The 20,659-nt window shown below is 37.9% G+C and overlaps 1 long non-coding RNA gene across 1 annotated transcript in view; it reads left to right on the top strand.

Annotated features, from left to right (window-relative positions):
• Window positions 1-2,009: 2,009 nt before the first annotated feature.
• The window catches only part of LOC120405791, a 33,905-nt gene continuing 15,255 nt past the window's right edge, over window positions 2,010-20,659 (top strand). Inside the window, exons 1-2 of the long non-coding RNA XR_005598882.1 lie at window positions 2,010-2,155; window positions 13,317-13,493. This is a non-coding gene — a long non-coding RNA (uncharacterized LOC120405791). The remainder of the gene's footprint in view (window positions 2,156-13,316; window positions 13,494-20,659) is intronic.

Below are 20,659 nucleotides of genomic sequence, written 5' to 3'. Positions count from 1 at the left end.
TCCAAAATGCCTGTGCTTGAAAACCACTGCTATTCATTCCTGTCTCAGAAAGAAGTCTATGTAACAGAACAAAAGAAGGGAAAGAAAAAGATTTAGTTGGCTCTGAACAAAGTCAATTTTAGAGAGAGTGATGTCTGAAATCTTCAAGCCCCGCCTGTTCAGAGTTTTAAAACATGCTCCTCTACAAACATCTACACATCTTAGATCATGTCTACACTTACAAGCTTACAGCGGCACAGTTCTACCGATAGAGCTGGGCTGCTGTCAGAGCTCTCCCGTCAACATCATAAAACCAGCTCAACAAGCAGCCGTAGCTATGTCAGCGGGAGACATTTTCACACCCCTGACAAAAGTTTTGCCATTGTAAGTGCTAGTGTAGACATGGCTTTAGCCTGCCTGACAATGGCCTAGTGTTCAGGTATCTTTCACACCAATACATGGATGGAGTCTTTTTATACTACTACGTTCTTGGGTCAACTCTTCATTGTCTCTGCAATTTATGCTATTTATTCAAGGAAAAGAGCCTGAGCTTTTGATCTCTGAGTTATAGTGAGATCCAGACGAAAACTCAGGTATATCTTATATCATGCATAATTGAAATATTGTCAACAGTTCTTCTCCACTGCACCAGCATTGCAGTCACAGTTACAAAACAAAAGCAACATGATTAAAATGGGGAGGTCTATTTATTTAGAGCCACATTCTCCACACAGAGACCCCACCGGAGTCTGAGATTATAAAGGTGCAATAGAAGACACCTTCCCCGCCACCCACCACCACAACTCTCATTGTCTTTAGACATTTCCAAATACTGGAATTTGAAAAAAAATGCATAAGCGATTCTTCATTTAGTAGCAGCAAAACATTGCCACATATCACAGCTTTTTCTCTTTTCACTTTTGTCAACAGCCTGTCTACTTTATTTAATGTAATAACAGAGAAGACACATACAGATGTATAAAACAAAACAATAACCCAGCAGGTACTGTAATATGTGAATAAAATGTGTAAAGGATGGGAAAAAACAAAAACAAAGTGTTTTAGATCAAATTGTGTAATGTATAAAAATCAGGAGGAGTGAAACAAAAATGCAATTGAAGAAGAGTGGTATAAAGAATTTGATCTGACAGGTTTTCTGGTGTGAATGTGAAGGAAGAAATGGAAGAAAAGAGGCAAAAATGTTATTTTCCTTTTGCCATTTATTCTGCAGACTGACATTTAACAAGTGTCTTGCTATATTTTTGTAAATGACAGATACAGAAAGTCAAATCATAAAGAGAAGGATGAAGAACAGATATCAAACTTTAATTGCTATTTTCATGTTGATGTTTCTATGAGTTAGAATAGATGTTTTTAAAACCTTTAAAAATTCAGAACATCAATATTTGTAAAACCAGTCTAATCCAAAGGACAACATGAATCTGCCTTTCATATCATACCGGATAAATAAAATGTGACTGACATACTGGCTTCTAAAAGGTGACAGGGTCCATTAGAGATAAAACACAAATTTGTGCTGTGATCAGTAGCTTTTCTTCATTAATACTTCAGTCCATCTGATTTTCCTCCCTAGTTTACACACACACACACACACACACACACACACACAAACACACACAGGATTTCTTAATAAGAAACTAAAAGACCATGCTAAACCCTAATTGTGCCTTGTTTGACTCCACCTTGTAGGGATGATCCAAAGTCAATAGATGGAGTTGAAAGGCTCCCCTTTTCTTAATGTGCATTGAATCAGATCCTTAGAGATCAACTATTTGTAATGTATTTGTGTTTATAGATATGGATTGTGTCTTTATAATTATTTATAAATATATTTTGAAGTTTTGTTTACATGGTAAATACATCTGACTTGTTTCCCCATTAGATAAAGTAAAATAACTGATGGGAAAATGTAAAACTAAAAGTAAATCTCACCTGGGCCAGAGCCTCAGCTGGTTCAAATTGGCATAGTTCCACTGAAATCATTGGAAGTAGACCAGTTTATACCAGCTGAGGATCTGGCTCAAACCCTTCAAAATCTGAAGCCGACATTACTTTTGCTAATGCAACCAAATCTTTGTCTCACTACCATGAGTAGTTAGAGTTCAATTAGCTAAAGGAGAAAGTTATTCAGTGTTGGTTTCTGTAGGGAACACAGGTAAGTTGATTCAATGTAAACTGTGTTTAGTTTTCACTCTGTGATGCATGTTGCTTGTATCTATCATGACTTACTTTCTGTCCAGGGCACTTCTAAACGGAGAGCTGCAGAGATAGCTGCTGTTTTGTATTCAGATGCAGCCTGCTAGATATATGATTATGCACCCTGCCTTACTTTTATTCTTTCTTGTTTAGTAGTTGTCCCACCAATTCTGACTGAAGGTAAATGATTGCTCTTTGGATAGGAAAAACACAACACTATTGAAGGAAACCTCTCTCTCAAGCTGTAGAACGAATAAAATGGCTAATATAGATATATATATTTGTGGGGTTTGAAATGTGTGCTACTTCATATAAATTATATAGTGAAGTACACAATTTTAAACAATGGGAAAAGTTTTTCACTACATAAGTTATTCTTGAATCATTTTACTTTAATTTTGGCTCAACAGTTTAGCAAGGTAGTGACTGAGTTCTCTTCTACTCTTGATATGTTTAGCTGCCATATAAGAGGTTTGGATATTTTCAGAGAGACATTGGGTCTCAGGCTTGGGGCTATGGAGGTGGAGTCCATTCAATTTTTTGAAAATGGGACAGATAATTTGGCATGAATAGCAACCCCTACAGCTGGATTTATTGATGCTGATGGCAACAACCCTACAAGGAATTGTCAACTCAGATCTACTGGCCAGAGGTTAGGCGCCTCAGAGACATGCTGGAGGAGTGGTATAGAGGTGGGAAAGACCAACAAACTTTTAGTGAAAATACAGGGGAAATGTGGGAGAAATAATAATTAAAAAAAAAATTAAGACTGAATCCTTGAACAGGTCAAATAAAAGTAGGCTTTTATTGGGCATGGAATGTGGACCAAATAGAAATTTATGATGGGGGTGACTTATTTCTCAAAAAATAGCTGCTCTTGGTTTTAATCACATTAGAATATTAATATTTAGCAAGGTACAATCAGTAGAAAATTATTTAAATTAAATTCACAGTAATTTAACATACTAATAGCCTTAAAGACAAATCCTGCAGTCCTTACTCAGGCAAAAATCCAATGTACTCCAATGGGAATTTTATATAATTAAAGACTACTGGATCAAACCTCTACAGTGTAAATAGATGGAGGTTTCTGAGTTGCTATAGAAGCTACTAAGATTGTCCTCAAGGAGAACTAAAAAGGATTATTAATGCTACCAATCTAGGCAGCTATTCTCCAGCCTGATTAACAGCCCTCAATTGTTATGGGTACATAATTTAGCCACAAACCATAGGATTAGCTGATATGAACACCCTAGAGCAAGACTATGTCTTCAATCTGTGTCATTCTGTACTTTAAGTAGTATGTAATTTTCTGTTTCATGGAGAAACTTGAAGCAGCTGGAAAACAGATGCCAGAAATGTTTATTTAGAGAATGTTTAAATATCACTGAGTTTTCCTTTGCTGATTAAATTACTAGTGATTTGAAGATATAGGGAAAATATTTTTGTAGGAAATTGTTATGATTGTTTCTTTCAAGTTGACCTGCACAGAACCTTGCTTATTTACATAAAGGTTAAAATCATACAAGTAGCTTTGGAGAGGCATGCGCTCACCTTTACAAGTTCACAAGAAATGAGGTCCTGAATCATCAGTGATTCCATCAGGGACCATTGTGATCTTCTAATCTGACCGGCTGTAAAACACAGGCCATAGTACCTCCTGTGACGTTGCACCCCATAATACTTTATAGAAACTTGCTTATGAATGTAAATATGACATGGCTGGAATATGTTTTATGCTGGATACACCATGTAACATATCTTTGCAAAGGTTATGTTCTACTGCATGTATTCATCCTATTTGTATGCATGTACCAGTTTTATATCTAAAGTTATGAGCGTTGGCTCTATGCTTGTATTCAAAGTGTTTGCTGTAGAATGCACTTAAGGCAGATTTGATCAACATAGTGTGAAGGGGTTAGTCAAGTAAATGGAAGTACTTGGAGAACAATGGACCTTGATAGATGCCAGTCCACATTTGAGCTTTCCTGGGAAATCCCTGTAGAGAACTAAGTCATGCATGGACATGTGACTTGCCCATGTGACTCCAAGACTCCATCTTGTAGCTGGGATTCTACATAGGGGAGGGAGGGGTTTCCACCCACAAGAGAGAAACTATATCAAGTCCTGGGAGACCCCTACATTTTGTCTTCAGCTGGCTCAAGAGGTAGCCTCTCCACCCCAAAAGGACACGTAACTACAGGGGTGTGAGTGATTGCTGGACCCAGACTAGAAGGAGGCCAGTCTGTAAAAGAAACTTACTAGAACATCTGTAATCACTTTCTTACCGTATTAGGCTTAGACTTGCGTGTTTTATTTTATTTTGCTTGGTAATTCACTTTGTTCTGTTTATTACTTGTAACCATTTAAATCCTACTTTTTGTAATAAAATCACTTTTTACTTCTTAATACATACTTTAGGTTAATTAATACCTGGGGGGGGGACAAACAGCTGTGCAACTCTCTCTATCAGTGTTATAGAGGGTGAACAATTTATGAGTTTACCCTGTATAAGTTTTATACAGGGTAAAAAAGATTTATTTGGGGTTTGGACCCCATTGGGAGTTGGGTATCTGAGTGCTGGAGACAGGAGCACTTCTTAAGCTGTTTTCAGTTAAACCTGCAGCTTTTGGGGGACGTAGTGCAGACCTGGGTCTGTGTTTGTAGCAAGCTAGTGTCTCTGGCTCAAACCAGGCAGGGCATTGAAGTCCCAAGCTGGCAGGGAAAACAAGCTCAGAGCTAGTCTAAGCACATCAGGTGGCAGTCCCAAAAGGGGTTTCTGGAATCCAACCCATCACACCTCCCCCAAATAATTCTTAGAGAATATATTTTAGAAAAACATTTCATCTTTATTTAAAACAGTCAGAGTTGGAGAATCCATTATGACCCTTCATAAACTGTTCCAATGGTTAATTGCCCTCTCTGTCAAATTTATGCCTTATTTCCAGTCTGAATTTGTCTAACTTCAACTTCTGGCCATTGGATCACATTATACCCTTCTGTGCTGGATTGAAGAGCCCCATTATCAAACATTTGTTCCCCATGTAGATACTTATAGACTGTAATCAAGTCACCCTGACCTTCTCTTTGTTAAGTTAAATAGACCCAAAGAGCTCCACCCATCACTATAAGGCATGTTTTCTAATCCTTAATTTGGAGAAGAGCCAAAAGAATGAATAATCAGCCTCCTTTTTGCATTGTGGTCACCAGAACAGGACACAGTATTATAGCAATAGTCATGCCAGTGCCACAGAGGTAAAATAACCTCTCTACTTCTACTCAAGATTTCCCTGTTTATACATCACTGGTTTGCAAAAACTCTTAACTGCATCACAACACTGGGAGCTCATGTTCAGAACTCTACCCCAAAAACTTTTTTAGAGTCACTGCTTCCCAGGCTAGAGTCCCCATCATGTAAGTATGGCCTACATTTTTTGTTCTTAGATGTACGGTATATATTTACATTTAGCTGGGTTAAAACACTTATTTGCTCATGTGCAGTTTACCAAGTGATAGAGATTGCTCAATTACAGTGACCTTTCCTCTTCATTATTTACCATTTCCCCCAATTTGTGTCTCACCTGCAAACTTTATCAGTGATGATTTCATATTTTCTTACAGGTCACTGACAAAAATATTGAATAGTGTAGGGCCAAGAACCGATCCCTGAAGGCCCCCTCTAGAAACACACTTGTTCAACAAGTCCCTATTTACAATTACATTTTGAGAGCTATCCCATAACCAGCTTTATTTTATATAAAATAGATCTTCCCTTTTTTTAAATCAAAAAGTTATGCAGTACCAACTCAAACATTCAGTATATTACATCAATGCTATTACTCTTCTCAACCAAACTTGTAATCATATCACGTTAGTTTGACACAAACTATTTTCCATAGACCCATGTTGATTTGCATTACTCTCAAATTCTTGACCAATCAAGTCATATATTAGTGCTCTATTCTCTTTTCTAGGATCAGTGGCAGGCTGACAGGACAACAATTATCTGGGACATTCTATTTACCCTTTTTAAAAATTGGCACAACGTTAGATTTATTCTAGTCTTCTGGAACTTTCCTAGTGTTCCACGACTTATTGAAAATCTACATTAACAGTCCAGTGAGCACCTCAGTTAGTTCTTTTAAAACTCTTGGAGGCAAGTTACCTGGACCTGCCTAAAAGTTTAGCGACGTCTGTTTAATATCTTCCAGCAATACTAGTGGAATGGAGTTTTATCATATGATGAGATTATATCACCTGATTTTTCCCCAAAAACATAACAAATATTTATTCAACACTTCTGCCTTTCTGCATTATTGATAATTCTGCCATTTCCATCTAGTAAATGGACCAATACCATTTATCATAATTCTTTTTGTTCGCAACATATTTTTTTAAAACTCCTCATTATCTTTAACTCTACTAGCCATAGATTTCTCCTTGTGTCCCTTTGCTTCCCTTTATCAATTTTCTGCAATCCGTAACTTCTGATTTATGTTCATTGCTATCAACGTCCCCTTTTTACATTTTTTTTAATAATCACCTTCACTTCCCCTCTAACCAGGTCAGTTTTTTAACCAATATGGCATTCTTCCTCAGTTGTCAGCACCTTTTTGGGCACCTAATAAAGTGTACTTAAGTGATTCTCCATTATCATTCGCATTTGAGGTCGATGGAACTACACCAGAGATTAATTTTGCCCTCTGAATTGTACTAGATCTCAACAACCTTTTACAGAGCACTCTCCAGAGCTCCCATAGTTTTAAATTCATTTGTATATCCCTTTCCCAAATAATACAGGAATGCAATTTTATGTTATATTATTCCTGGGACTCTGATGTGGTTTTATTCGGTTGAAACAGTAGTAGATTTCTATTTTCTTTGGTAGTCAATTGTTGACACACAATGACAAGAAAATACATGGTGAGGGGGAACACTAAAAGAAAACACAATCTTTCTTCCCAAATGACCCACAGAAGAAGAGATTCTAAGGCATTGTTGACACAATGAAGGTGTACAGTTAAAACAGTACAACTGCTATAAATGTGCTTATATTTATATTGGTTATTCCTATAAATTTAGCAGAATAAGCAATACCAATAACATACCTTTATATCAATATTATTGCATCCACAGTAGGATTTGTATTGTATTGATTTAACTGTTTAGGTTTAGGTTTAATCACACCCCTAATCAAAAGTTTAAATCAGTTCAAAAACTGGGTATAGACCAAGCCTAATGTTAGTCACCTTGTAGGCTGGCTCCAAGGGAAAGAGAGTGAAATTCATTCTTGATATAACTGAGGCTTTCAGAGGCAATGGTATCAACTACAGAGACCAAATACTTAAAGCAGAACAAAAAAAATAGTTTCAGCTTTATGCAATATCTTCAGAGCTGTTCAATTCTTACTCTCAAGGGTAAAAATCTTTGGTCACTGACTAAGAAGGTAACAAAATTGCTTTCATTCACTTATTGTAAAGTGTCATAAGAATATGTGTGTTAAAATAATGTGGCTTAGAGTCACCAAAACAAGAAATTCAAACAGAGTACAATATACCTCAATATATTTCTTTTAAACTGAACATATTATGTAAACGAACTAATTTCAGACTACTGTAAAAATTTGTACAGGTATAGGAGTCATGAAAGGAGGGAATTTCATCCATAACTATGAATTTCCTTACTGGTGTGGGATATACAAGACTCCAGAGTTCATACTTTGTTGTATAGTTAAAATCAGAAGAAAGAGCATTTGTTTCCCAAAGGGTGATCAAAAGAAGACAAAGGCCATAAATAAAATGTGAATGCCCAGCAAGGGATGTAAAAAAGCATACTTTTGGGCAAGATAGACAAAACGACCCTTGTAATATTGATCAGATAGGTTACAGAGTCCCTTCAGAAACTGAAAGTAAAACATTTGACATAAATGTCACCCTGTAGCAGGAGGGGATTCACCCCTGCAGTGCCTCCTGCCGGTGTCCTGGGAATTAGCTCATTTTCCAGCCTTGGAACACCCTCTGCAGGCCAGTGTCCCACTGCCACTTGGCCCCTGTGTCACTCCTAGGACTCCAGTGCCTCATTATCTGGAGTGCTACCCTCACTCTTAGGATCTCCCTTCCCCAGGGAAACCCCATCCCCTATCCCCACCTCGCCTCAGTCATAGGCTATTGCCAGTCACCAACTAGCCCCCGCTCCCTGGGGTAGACTGCAGCATAAGCCACTCATCACAGGCAAGGGGGTTTTGGACCTGCTGCCTTTCTCTGCAACTCATGGGTTCCTTGGTGACTGCAGAGTCCGATCCTTGAGCCACAAGCTCATTGACAGACATTGCAGGTGGTGTTGGAAGACAGGGCTGGGCCGTGATTGCTGAGTGACAGTTGTTTTTCCTTTCTTTTCTGGCCCTTTTAAATTAATAGTGGGATACTCTAGCAATAGGGGCAGAAGTTCTAGGTTCCATTCCCACCTCTTTTGCCAGCTCACAAAGTAAACTCTATGCACATTAGGTAACCAATCTGTAAAATGGAGATAATAATGCCTGTAAAGCACTTTTATATGTGGAAATTCAAAAGCACTTTATAATTACAAAAAAATGAGGGTAATACTTCTTACCTACTTCTCGGGAGTGTAGTGAGGATTTTAAAGTTTTTTATATAAGTACAAATTATTATAATGGCAATTATATTTTGTACTTCTATAATGCTTTCTGTCCAAGAATTTCAGAATTAACATCAATCAACAATGTGAGAATCAATTTTAATAGCAAGTGTGAGTGAATGGGCCTAGGGGCAGGTATAGTACTAAGAGAAGGCATACAAGATAATATTTGAGAAACAGATGGGAAGCCAAAAATCTTAAGTAACAATTTACAGAAGGTTCAGAAAAGAGGGTTTTGAGAGGGAGCCGAGAGATAATGCAGAGTTAGCGAGGAAGCAGGAAGTTGTTTAACTAAATGCTTAGTAAGCTGAACTTGTGTGTTTCTCTTTTAGTTTCCCCCCTTTCTATTAATCATTATTAGATCAGATTTAAATATCCATGTGAGAGGTGCATGCATGCAGAAAGCAACCTAAAACAATGTCAGAACTGTTTGTAGCTAAATATCTTCCTATGAACTAACATCAAAACAAATAGTTTGAGAAAGTTTTGCAACAGACTAAAGTGTCCCCGCATCCTTGATTTGTTTCTCCCCACTCCAAACCCCCTGACTTTTCATAGGTCTAAATGCCCCATTATGTCTTACATCTTTTGCCCCCCCAGACTTGCCCAGGGTCATTAGGAAAGCAATAATTTCCTAGTTTCTCGTGTGTGATGCTGTTTGGGACAGAGGATGTTCTGTGGTTGATACAACTTTGCTCCCTCTGCCATTTTTTTTTTCTGAAATGACTCTCCTGCTGGTAGCATTTCAGTCCCAGAGCTTATCTATATGACCGCTTAGTTAACAGCAAGCTAGTGTGGACACTGCTGAGAGTTCCTGAGCACACTTTAATCTATTGCTTTTTCCAAGCAAGGTGGAACTTGCAGCAGGATCCACATGAACACTTAGTGTGTGGCAGGCTAGCGCAAGGTGACTTACTGCCCTGCTTGCCACAAACTGTTTATGAATACAAGTCCTCACATTGCATAGTTGTAAATAACTACAAGGCAGTGGAGAATCAGGTGCAAATATGTAACTAAAAACAATTCAGTGTATGGCAGTGGAAAATAAGGCTCATCATGTTGGATATACAGCTGATCGGAAAATGTTTTCCTTTCCTCCACCCTCTGAACCCAACAGAAAATTTAAATTTTGAGTGGAAAATTAAGATTTAAATATTTTGGCCAAAACTCAAAATATTTTGATTCTGAAATACTGCCATGGTGCTTCATGGGAACTGTAGTTTGGATGCCCATTCTCCTCGAATGGCTAGACTCCATGGTTTGACTATGCTTCCCATGATACACCACCGTCTCCCCTTGTGGTGAGAGGAAGCAGTGCATCATGGCAGTTGCATGGCCAACAAAAAAAATATCAATCTATATCCCATTTTCCATCAAAAATAGTTTTGGTGAAAATTTTTCCACCTAGCACTAGTCTGCTTTTTAGAATTAAACAAAAGAAAACAAAACTTAATTCTAGTGAATGAAGTAGTCATATCTTTGTGTCCTTCTAAATGCTCTTTATACCAAATTTCTCTACCTTTCCCTTTTTGCTAATATATCAAACAATCCTGCAGCCCCAGTACAGGTAAAACAACTTCTTCTGCCACTTAATATCCAGTACCTAGCTACCACTGAGACACAAACTCTATTTGTTTTCACTCAATTCTTGTCTCTCTCTATTGCTCGCTAGTCTCTGACATCACTGCACTGGTTGTTAGGAGTTAGAGCAGAAAGGTGCAGAATTGCACTGTCCTCTCACCCATAAAGAGATCCCTCTGGGTCAGAGTTAAGACACTGTGTTGAACAAGTTTGTATTGCTGCTGCCTATCCAGCACCTGTTCTGTAGACAGAGAACTTCAGATTCCAAATCTGTGTATCTGGCACCTTTGTAAAGCAATAAAAAGTAAAGACTTCAACCATCAGCTCCTCTAACTAATTTTGAATTATTTTGGGTTGATGATTGTTTCTTTACTCCTCCTTCAGTCATTCTGCACATCATACCCCACTATTTCACTCGATATCTACCGGACATGAAAGTGCTACACAACTGCCCTCATTGTGGCTGAGTGAGACTAGATAGGATGTGCCTTGTAACTTCTTAGCTAAGCATAAAGTTCATTGCTAAGCAACATTAGCCATGCCTACCATGGCAAAAGTACATAACTATAACACTCTCACTGGGGCTAATTCTCTGAGCAAGAAAGAGCAGTACTTGAAATCAAACCAATGACTATAGCATGGCAGTTCAGAGTACTACCCCTTGAATATTACATTTAAATGTTTACTTTGGAAACCTTAGGTGAGTAGGAGGAGAGGGTGTATTCACCCTCATGTTTGCAGTTGTTTCTTTTTGCAATGTTTAATTATTGTTCTCTCCTCTACTGTGGTTCAATTATTTTTGTATTCATTAAGCTTTTAAATAAGTATATGATTGCTTTAATCTATATTATTATTTATTGCATAGTAATCTCTACTATGACTCATTTTTAAAATCAAGTAATATCTGTCTGAAAAGACCTGTGTCTCCAAACAGGGGGGAAATAATTCTTGTATCCTGTGCATTTTTCCCTACTTGGCTTCTTAGGACCAAATTTTAACACACCTACTTATGCTGCTTAGTACCTCACTTATGGGGACTCAGCAGGTGTAAGGGACTAATCAACATAGGGAAGCTTGCACCACCACTGCCACATCTGTTAAGTCAATAAAAGCCAGTTACTGCCAAACATAATAGAGGGGTGGAATATTATGATCTAGACCCTCTAGGAAATGGACTGAGACCAAATCACATTTCACATAAGCCATGATCAACTGTTGAAAGGCATGAGCAGATATTTACCCATAGCTGACTCTTGGGAACACATAAGATAACAAATGAACCACAGTCATTTGTTTCTCATTGAGATCCCAGAGTACCTTTTGTGTGACATCCATCTGATACATATTAATTAACAATGCCAAGAGGACACCATCACATAATTTCTTTTTGAAATTCTCCATTGTATCTTCTAGGAGATTTTAAAAACACTACCTTCTCATGGAGAAACATTTATGTTTCCCATTGTATGATACCTTGAAAGTTTATTTTTGATATTTTATTTTGGAAAAAAAAAGTACTATGGAAGTCTTTTTCATACCAAGTGTTTCTGCTTGTTCCATTGTATCAAGCAGGATATTTGCAAAGCATGGTAAATAATATATGTTAAGGACAGATATGTTTCACACTTGGTAAAAAGAGGCAAAATATTGTCACAAGGCAGCCAAACAATCCTCTAAGATCATCCAATACTTCTAAAGCAGGGACTTACCTTTCTTCAATATACTTAGTAAAAACCAAATTGGAGATGGTTGATTTCCACACATCCAAACAATGACTTCTTTTTCTGACTGAATTTTTTTCACAAAAAGCCCTCCACCAGATTTCATTCCAAGTTTTCTGGGTTTTCAACCAAAAAGCCAGAAAGTTTTACCAAAAACTCCTCTTCAAAATTTTTCACAATACTATTTTCCAAACCAGCTGTAATACCAACATACACACTTCAGTCAGCATACATGTGGGGGGTGGATGAGGGAAATGGAGTCATAATAATCTACCACACCCATGTACATTCCCTCTGTGATGATATGCATTGTTGGCATTACTGACTGGCCCTCCCATCTTGCATTCCTGCAAAACAAGCAGCAAAGATTTGACTGCTTCCTGCCCAAGAGTTCCAGGTATGGAAGAAACCCATCCACAGTCATAATTTTTCCTATAACATGTATGTATTTATTTTAAAAGGGAGAAAATGGTTGTGTGTGATATTCAGATTTCTAACATATTTACTTATGACATCAACACAAAAAAACCTAAGGATTTGTCCAATGAAGAATGCCAAATGCCTTCACCACATGGTGTTTATTATTCAAGATGACCGTTTTTCATTACTACCATTTTCAATACTCTATCTTGTAACTTGGATGGAACAAGAGGGTGTGCAGCAGAGGAATGAAGGCACAATCATTATTTTGCACTTCTCCAATGAACCTGAAATCATCACTGGAGCACTCTAAGGCATGTGTATGTTGTATTATTGTAACATATCTAGATATCAGTAGAAAAATATAGAAGAGACCTGAAAGTGGAGCAGAAATATAATACTGCCAGAAATTAATTTTCATAAATAAACCTGCCTGTTTTCAGCCCACTACACTGTTCATGTAGCATATCTAATTGCATCCTAAACATCTCTGTAGTCAAGCAATTTGAAAGAGATTTTGGTTCGTTCCTGATGTTACCGTAGGTTTGCAATATATACTGAAAAGCATTAAAAACAGACAACGAAAGCCAATAAACTCTATGGGCAACAGTAAATGCCTATAGGGTTTTCTCTGTGCTGCTTTCCTTAATTACACTGTATTTGAAGCACACCTGTCTTAACAAATCTGCACAAATGCAAGTTTAAATATACCTTGAACTTGAATGTCTTTTGTATCTTCCTTAGAACACAAGTTACATCCATGTTCTATCAGGTCAGAAGTTAAATCACTGAGACAAGAGGCTTATCTCAAGCACTGGGACACAAATTCTATAAACAAAAGGAAATGAAATATAAAGCAAATCACCATTGGAGGAAGTACAAGTTGCTAGAACCCTAAGTCCAAAGCCTGAAATGTGACAGGTATGAAAGTGCTTAATGCTTGTAAATGAAGTGTTCAAAATGTGAAAAAATGTATTTGTAATTTAGACTTAATGGAAAACTGATTGATTGCTAAAGCAGTTATCGTTAGGGATGATATTATAACATCCTTAAGCTTGCAGCTAAGTGCAGAACTTGAACCTCTTGGTTCTGGAAACATACCAGTCCTTTTCTGGTGCTGATGGCAGCAGCAACCCGCAGCTAGTTCTGCATGTGCTGGTTATTCAAGTAGGATGAGAGGTGAAGATGAAGGAGGTATTTGAGCCTTCTGTAGACCCCATCTCTTCCTGGTTCCATTACCTTAGATCCTTGGGGTAAAAGGGAGAATATGATGCCCCATCTGACCTCCTTCTGACCCTCATAGGCAGCAGGGAGAAAAAATTATCTCAAGCTGATTTCCCTCTGTTGGGCCTCTTAAGTCAAGTATAGGGAGAAATGAAGTCTGTGTCCTATTTTTCTTGATCAAGTGTGGGAAAAAAAAAAGTCAGGATTCCTGTGTTCCCAATTTACAAAACACACTTCCTCCAAAACACCTTTCCCAACAGCTCCCAGGCTTCTCTTCCTCTGAACTAACTCTGATGTTTGAGATGAGTACCCTCACCCTCTCCATCTTTTTTTGAGGGTTAAGGCAGATGGCTGTTTTTCTTTGTGTTTCAGAACATAAACATACAATACTTTTTTGCTGGAATACGTTTTGTTTTGTTTCTTAAATTATCTTCAAAGCCAAAGCACACAGGGCACTATTCTGCATACCCTCTCTGTGTAACTAGCACCCACAAAGGCCTGTTCCAGAAAATATCTGGGATATTCCTTCATTAATGAAGAAAAAGTCTACACTCAGCCATATCAAAAGGCACAAAAAGGTCTAGCATGGTAAAAATGGATACCTGAGCCTGATCTAAAAGCACTAGGAGATGATTCATGACCTAGAAAGTGTTGTCTCTAATCCAAAGAAAAGCTAAACCAAGATTCCAGGATACTCAGGGTGTCATTTATGTGCCCAAATACATGTAGAATTGCAAAGTCTCTGCCTTCTAAACTATCTTCTCCAAAAATCAAGTGTTTGAGAATGAATTGTATTTGCAAAGCAGTGCAGGCCAAGAGATGGATTCTTAATGTAGGGGTCTACCCTCACTTAAAGCCTTCTACACATTGAAAATTCACAGACTAACCCTCCCCTTTTTAATTCCTCATTTGAGATAGAAATCCCATTAAAGGTAGACTTCTACATCAACAGGAGTCTGGGAGTACATTTAGCATAATATATTTATATTAAAAAAGACAAATGAAAATGAATGAAGTTGCACTTTAAGCAGGGTGCATATTTAAGCATAGTTGGCACCTTCCTCTCACTAGACACTACACTGATAATGCCTTTCCAATAAGGGCATCACAGTCCTAACACTTGTTATAAGCAGCCAAAAGTTAGACCCACCACTGACAAGGCTCTGAGAACACAGTCAAACATGAATACATTCATCAGAAACCTGGCCAAAATAGTCAAGGACAACAGCTTTTATCGTCAAAAGTCCTGGAGAAACTACTGTACAGCCAATCCATCTTAGCCAAAACCCATCACTAGAACTAGTCAGATATTCACAGTGAATAATTTGAGCAAGCTACATGTTCTCTTAATCAGTAATCCAAAAATAGCTGACAGATTTTACTGATTTGGCACATTATTCCCCCCCCCCCCCCAAATAGTTTGTGAGAACACATTTTAGCTTATGTTTTGCTCTCTAAGTTGTTGCTATGAGTATTTGCTGTTAATTCATGCTACATGGTTGCAAGTCACATGGTACTAGCTGATTCACACTGATTGTCAATGTCACAGCTCTGGTCAAGCTCTCCCTCTTCTAGATACTCATCACAGTGCCTTGATTGGGTCCTACACACTGGGCCTATGTGTTGAGCTTTCCTGAACATGAGCAGAGTCCAGGCACTGCCTCTGGCTCTCTAAGTACACTCTTGGGGTACAAATTCTCATTCTAGCAGCCGCTTCTGAGAGTTGAGATACCATGGTCCAACTGCCCAAGCCCTGAGACTAGAACCAGATCCCCCAGACTACTCAGTTGCTTAAACATGCTGTTTCCCAGAGCTCCAACCATGCAGGCACTCTGCTTTACACTTTACCTCTTCAGGGATATGTGATAGTTGAAGCAAATAGTCACAAATCCTTCTTCAAAGCCTGTAAGCCAAACACACACTTTACTCAGATGACACAAGAGATTCACAGATAATTTAGAAAACAACAAATGCCTGAATGCCATGCACCTCACTCAGACTCCCAAAGAAATAGTGAGTTAATCTGTGTTCAGGTAGGCAAGGTCTCCTGTCTCATCAGGCTCCCACAGCAAACTCTCCCCGCTTTCTTTAGCCACCTACTTTGTCCACGGTGACTTCCATTTGAATAGAAGACTATCAAGGTTTAATGACCCTCAGTTGTTAGCCCTGTGTCACCATCTCTTGGAATCTCAGTCCAAGATGGAGACAAAGGCAGCAGACACACCAGCCTTACAGAGTGGAGTTTGTAGTTTGATAGATACACAGAAAGTCCACAGTATCAGATTGAATTCATAAGCTATACATAGAATCCTCAAATTGTCACAATAATGAAAAATAATAATAATAATAGTACTTTGTACCTGACACTTTTTAACCATAGATTTCAAAGTGCTTCAGCAACGATGATTCCAGGATAGGTAAATTCAACTTCTTTAAGTGCCTGATCTTGCATTCCTTGGGCACCATTAGCTCCAATTGACTTAAACAGGAGTTTTAGGTGTGCAAAGAATACAGAGTAGACTGCCAGTATGTAAGTGCCAAGAAATGCCCTTCTCTGTTGATCATTATTAAACAAATAAGGAAACAAACATGAAAAATGAACATTATGTTCATAGAATATAATATCCACAGTCACAAACTCATGAATCACTCTAACTCATCAAAATAAACTGCCTTTTACACATCAGAAATAATTTTTACCTGATTTCTCTCTCTCTCTCACACACACACACAAAAACCAGGAGGAAGCCATCAAAAAAATCCTCTGCTAACTAGAGGTCTTGATGAAAAGAGATTGTTTTCTATACAAATAATGTTTGTGTTTATTAATAGGCTTAACACTTGGAAATAAGAAAGCAAGGTATGTGATTTCCTTAAGTGTCCCAAAGTGGCGTCAGCATGGCATGAGAACAGATAGTTGCTCATCATCTACTTCACAACTCTGTGTAAACCTAAAATATTGCTATTATTTTACTGCTGTGTGGGAAAAGATTACATGTTTCAAGCTGTGAAAATTATCAAAATTATCTTCATTTTATTTAAGAGACGATTGATACAGCTTTCTACTGATATTTTAAGCATGGACTCATCTTTTAACACCAGGGTATGTTATATGGAGTATTTGCTGATGAAGAACTGAAAAATACAGTGCAATTTAAAAAAGCAGCAAAGAGTCCTGTGGCACCTTATAGACTAACAGATGTATTGGAGCATGAGCTTTTGTGGGTGAATACCCACTTCGTTGGATGCATGTAGCGGAAATTTCCAGGGGCAGGTATATATATGCAAGCAAGAAGCAGGCTAGAGATAACGAGGTTAGTTCAATCAGGGAGGATGAGGCCCTCTTCTAGCAGTGCAATTTAATTCATGGATTTACAGAGTTTAGGGGACTTTTCCTGCTTTGCTAGCCATGTAGGGGTTTGGTGCCTTCTAGATGTGTATTATAATTCAGTTCACTTCTGACATGCAGTATTACAGTAGTTAAAGTACACTGCAAAATAGCACAGTATCCACACACAATGAGAACCATGCCTTCTAAAATAAATCTCTCTCTTTATGAGCACTGGGTAAAGAGCTTTCTGCGGCTCAGGCTGGTGGTATTGCCAACACAAAGATTAATTTATTTCACAGCATTTTACTATTCTCCGTAATATATCAAAACCTATTGTGTGCATGCTCTAGGAGGCCCTAAACAGTTAGCACAGGAAAGCCAGTTTTACCCTCAGGAGTATAGCTGAAATTTCATTTTAGCAAATACACTTTGTAAAGTTTGATTTTACACAGTTATATCAGAAATGTTATCATGGGATTTGCGTCCAAAGTTCTTTTTGCTACAAATATGAAATAAAAGAATAATTCCATACCAAAAAAGGATAAAATAAATAATTAGGTCCTCATTTATTTTTTTACTCTTTCTGTACTCATGCAGAGCTCCCATTGATTTCAGTAGGTGGAGTAAAGTCTGAGTTAAAAAAAATAAAAAATAAATAAGAGCCATGGCATCATGATTTTACTCTATGTTAAAAAATTTTAAGGTTGTCGTGATGGGGTAAGCTCCCATCACTTGCTAGAGAAGGGAAAAGAACCCCAGTTAGAGTCATGTTCCACACCTGTAGCGTGACTGACCGAGTACCTTCTGTTAGAGGGTGTAGAGCTGGGTAAGGATTTATTAGTGGCCTGGGCCTTATAAGCAGACTGAGGAAACAGGGGAAAAAAACAGCCTGGAACTTCCTTCACCACCAGATTCTGTGTGTCTTTCTTTACAACTTGAATGAACTTTACTTTGGAAGGGTGACCTTCAAAATAATCCATTTTAAAGGTTCACTGGACCACAAAAGTACCCCAAGTTATCTTTCACCTAACAAGACAAAGGAACCAATCATATGTCTTCTGGAACAAATCCTGACCAGGGGAGGGGGATCAGCCATCTTGCTGCAGGGAAGTGTGGTAAAAATCTTACCTAGAAGCAAGACGATAGTTTTGTTAAGTGTTAGTTTTCTAGAAGCATTTTTCACTTTATTTGCTTGTAACCATTTCTAACTCTATCAAATCCATTAAGGACTGTGAACTGGTTGCTAATTCTATCAAAATTCAGGATATCTTGACTGGAAGAATTACTGGGTGACAAGGAAATCAGTAAAGCCAGAAGTGCAAAAAACCAAACCAAACAAACAAAAACCCACACAACATTCATGGATAAATAAGAAACTGGATAAAGTTGAGTTTTAATAAGGTAGAGAAGCCATTTTGTACTAAAAATGATTAATCTCAAGTAATGGATGATTGAAAGGTTTTAAAAGTTGTTGAGCATTATTCAAGATTTGTCTGTTTCACAGTTTATCAATGGATCATGGTTTATAGGAGTCAAATCTATTTCCAAGTCTAAATCTCCATTCCAACTGCTCTTCATGTAATTGTCAGTATCAACAAACTGAGCTCATGAGTCACGTGTGAAGAAAGGATAAGAGACAATGGCCGTATGGGCCACACTACAAAAAGTGCATTTTTATCTTAAATTTAATATTAGGTATTAAGAATTATACAAGTGACAGTAAGAGGATGAAGAGATTTCAAGACATTACAGCATTAACTCTTGAATGTATTAAATTAATTTTTATCTCGTTATTTAGGTAGTTACTAAAACGGGAAGACAGCATGGCTATAGATATTCCATAATTTCCAATGCAGAAGCCTTTACATTAATTTAGATTTATTGATAATCATTCAGTATGTGGCTGAATTACAAATGAAATAGTAAATTTAATTCTAGCCAATTTTTTTCTGCAAGCTGATAGTGTATGTGCTCAGTTCCTTTGACAGCCTAGTATTGAACATTTTTGTAGAATGAAAATGAGAAAGATGAGAATTTTTGAAAATTATCATTCAAAAAAAAAAAGATCAGGTGAAGTAAGCACAAAATTTTTATTTGATGAATGATAGTGCCATACTGTCTGGACTTTTCAGAAGGGTGTGCAACTAATCTTCTAGAAATTATTCCACAATCAATCATCAAAATAAGAATTATTAATCCCTGGGATTCATAACAAATTTTGGGATTTATTTTGGGGACTGCTTATGGCTAAACTACATACAGGGCTATCCTGAATCTTTACCTACCTGCTTCCCACATCTGTGACTTTAGAGTCTATCATTTCAGCAGCATATCCATTCCATAAACACAAAAAACTTAACTCAGGTTACAAGTGGAAGTAAGTTGTGAATGTAAATATCACTGCGAATATTCACATAAGTAAGATCTGAAAAATCCAGTCCATACGTTGAGAACCCTGCCAAGACTGGGAATCACAATCAGTCCTGATTCAAAAGAGTAGCTCTGCCAGATCAAACCAAGAACAAAATTCATCTTGGCACCCTTTGTGCAAGTAGGTCCACATGTTTTTACATCATTCCTCATTCCTGGGAGTGCTGGCTCTAAACATTAATGTCCAGTTGTGATATTATACCTGGATGTTCCACTTTTGCCTCATTATTTCTTTGAAAGATACTCTTTAAGAGGGGAATAGCCAGTACATTGAATATAAGTGAAGAACAAATGGATGGTCAACCTTCATAACGAGAAACACAGCTTTGTTCAAATGGGGCCCACTACCTGCAAGGCCTATCCACCACTTAAATCTCAATTTTAGGGAATTTAAGTCCATAGGGCTTGCACTGGGACTCTGCTTAAGAATGAACTTAAGTGTGAGAGAGTGTTTATATATAAACTGTAGCAAGTCCCCACTACTTTTCATTTAGTCAATCAAAATTGCAAACACATTGCCTGCTCCCACGTCCCTTACTCACTTATTCAGACAAGTAGTTCTTTTGGTTATGAGTGGTCTATGAATGTCAATGGAGTGCTTTCTCAAGTAAGGGTTGAAGGATCAGCTCACAATTTGTGCTTGAACATTTCAGCCTTTGGGTTCAATGGCCTAGCCAGTCAGTTTCAGGAGGACATAGCCAATCCAATTCAGTTTACCAGCATTGCCAGCTCCAAAAGTTCAGAAGGCATGAGTCAGACCCCAAAACATTATGACTGTTTTTTAATGATTATATTGTGTTTTTAAGTCTACCTTTTGATTTTTTAAATTTCCCCTGCCTACTGCCACTCTGTATGTGGCAGTTACTTAATACATTTGGGAGAAGGTAAGAAGATTCCAGCCCCCGCTGCAAAAGCTCTCACTCCCGGCCTGACTCTGGAAATCTTCCAGCTTCTCCTCAAACCCCCAAACTCTATTTCAGCTGCATCCTCCAACCAGCAGTTAATTATGCATCCCAGCCCCCACATCAACTTTGCCCTCTACATCTACCTGTCCCTCAGCCCAGCAATTAGTTATGCCCCTGGTAGCCCTCCAGGCTCACCT

Source organism: Mauremys reevesii, linkage group 5, assembly GCF_016161935.1.
Source record: "Mauremys reevesii isolate NIE-2019 linkage group 5, ASM1616193v1, whole genome shotgun sequence".
Classification (NCBI taxonomy): Eukaryota; Metazoa; Chordata; order Testudines; family Geoemydidae; genus Mauremys; species Mauremys reevesii.
This window is presented reverse-complemented; position numbering and strand designations above follow the sequence as displayed.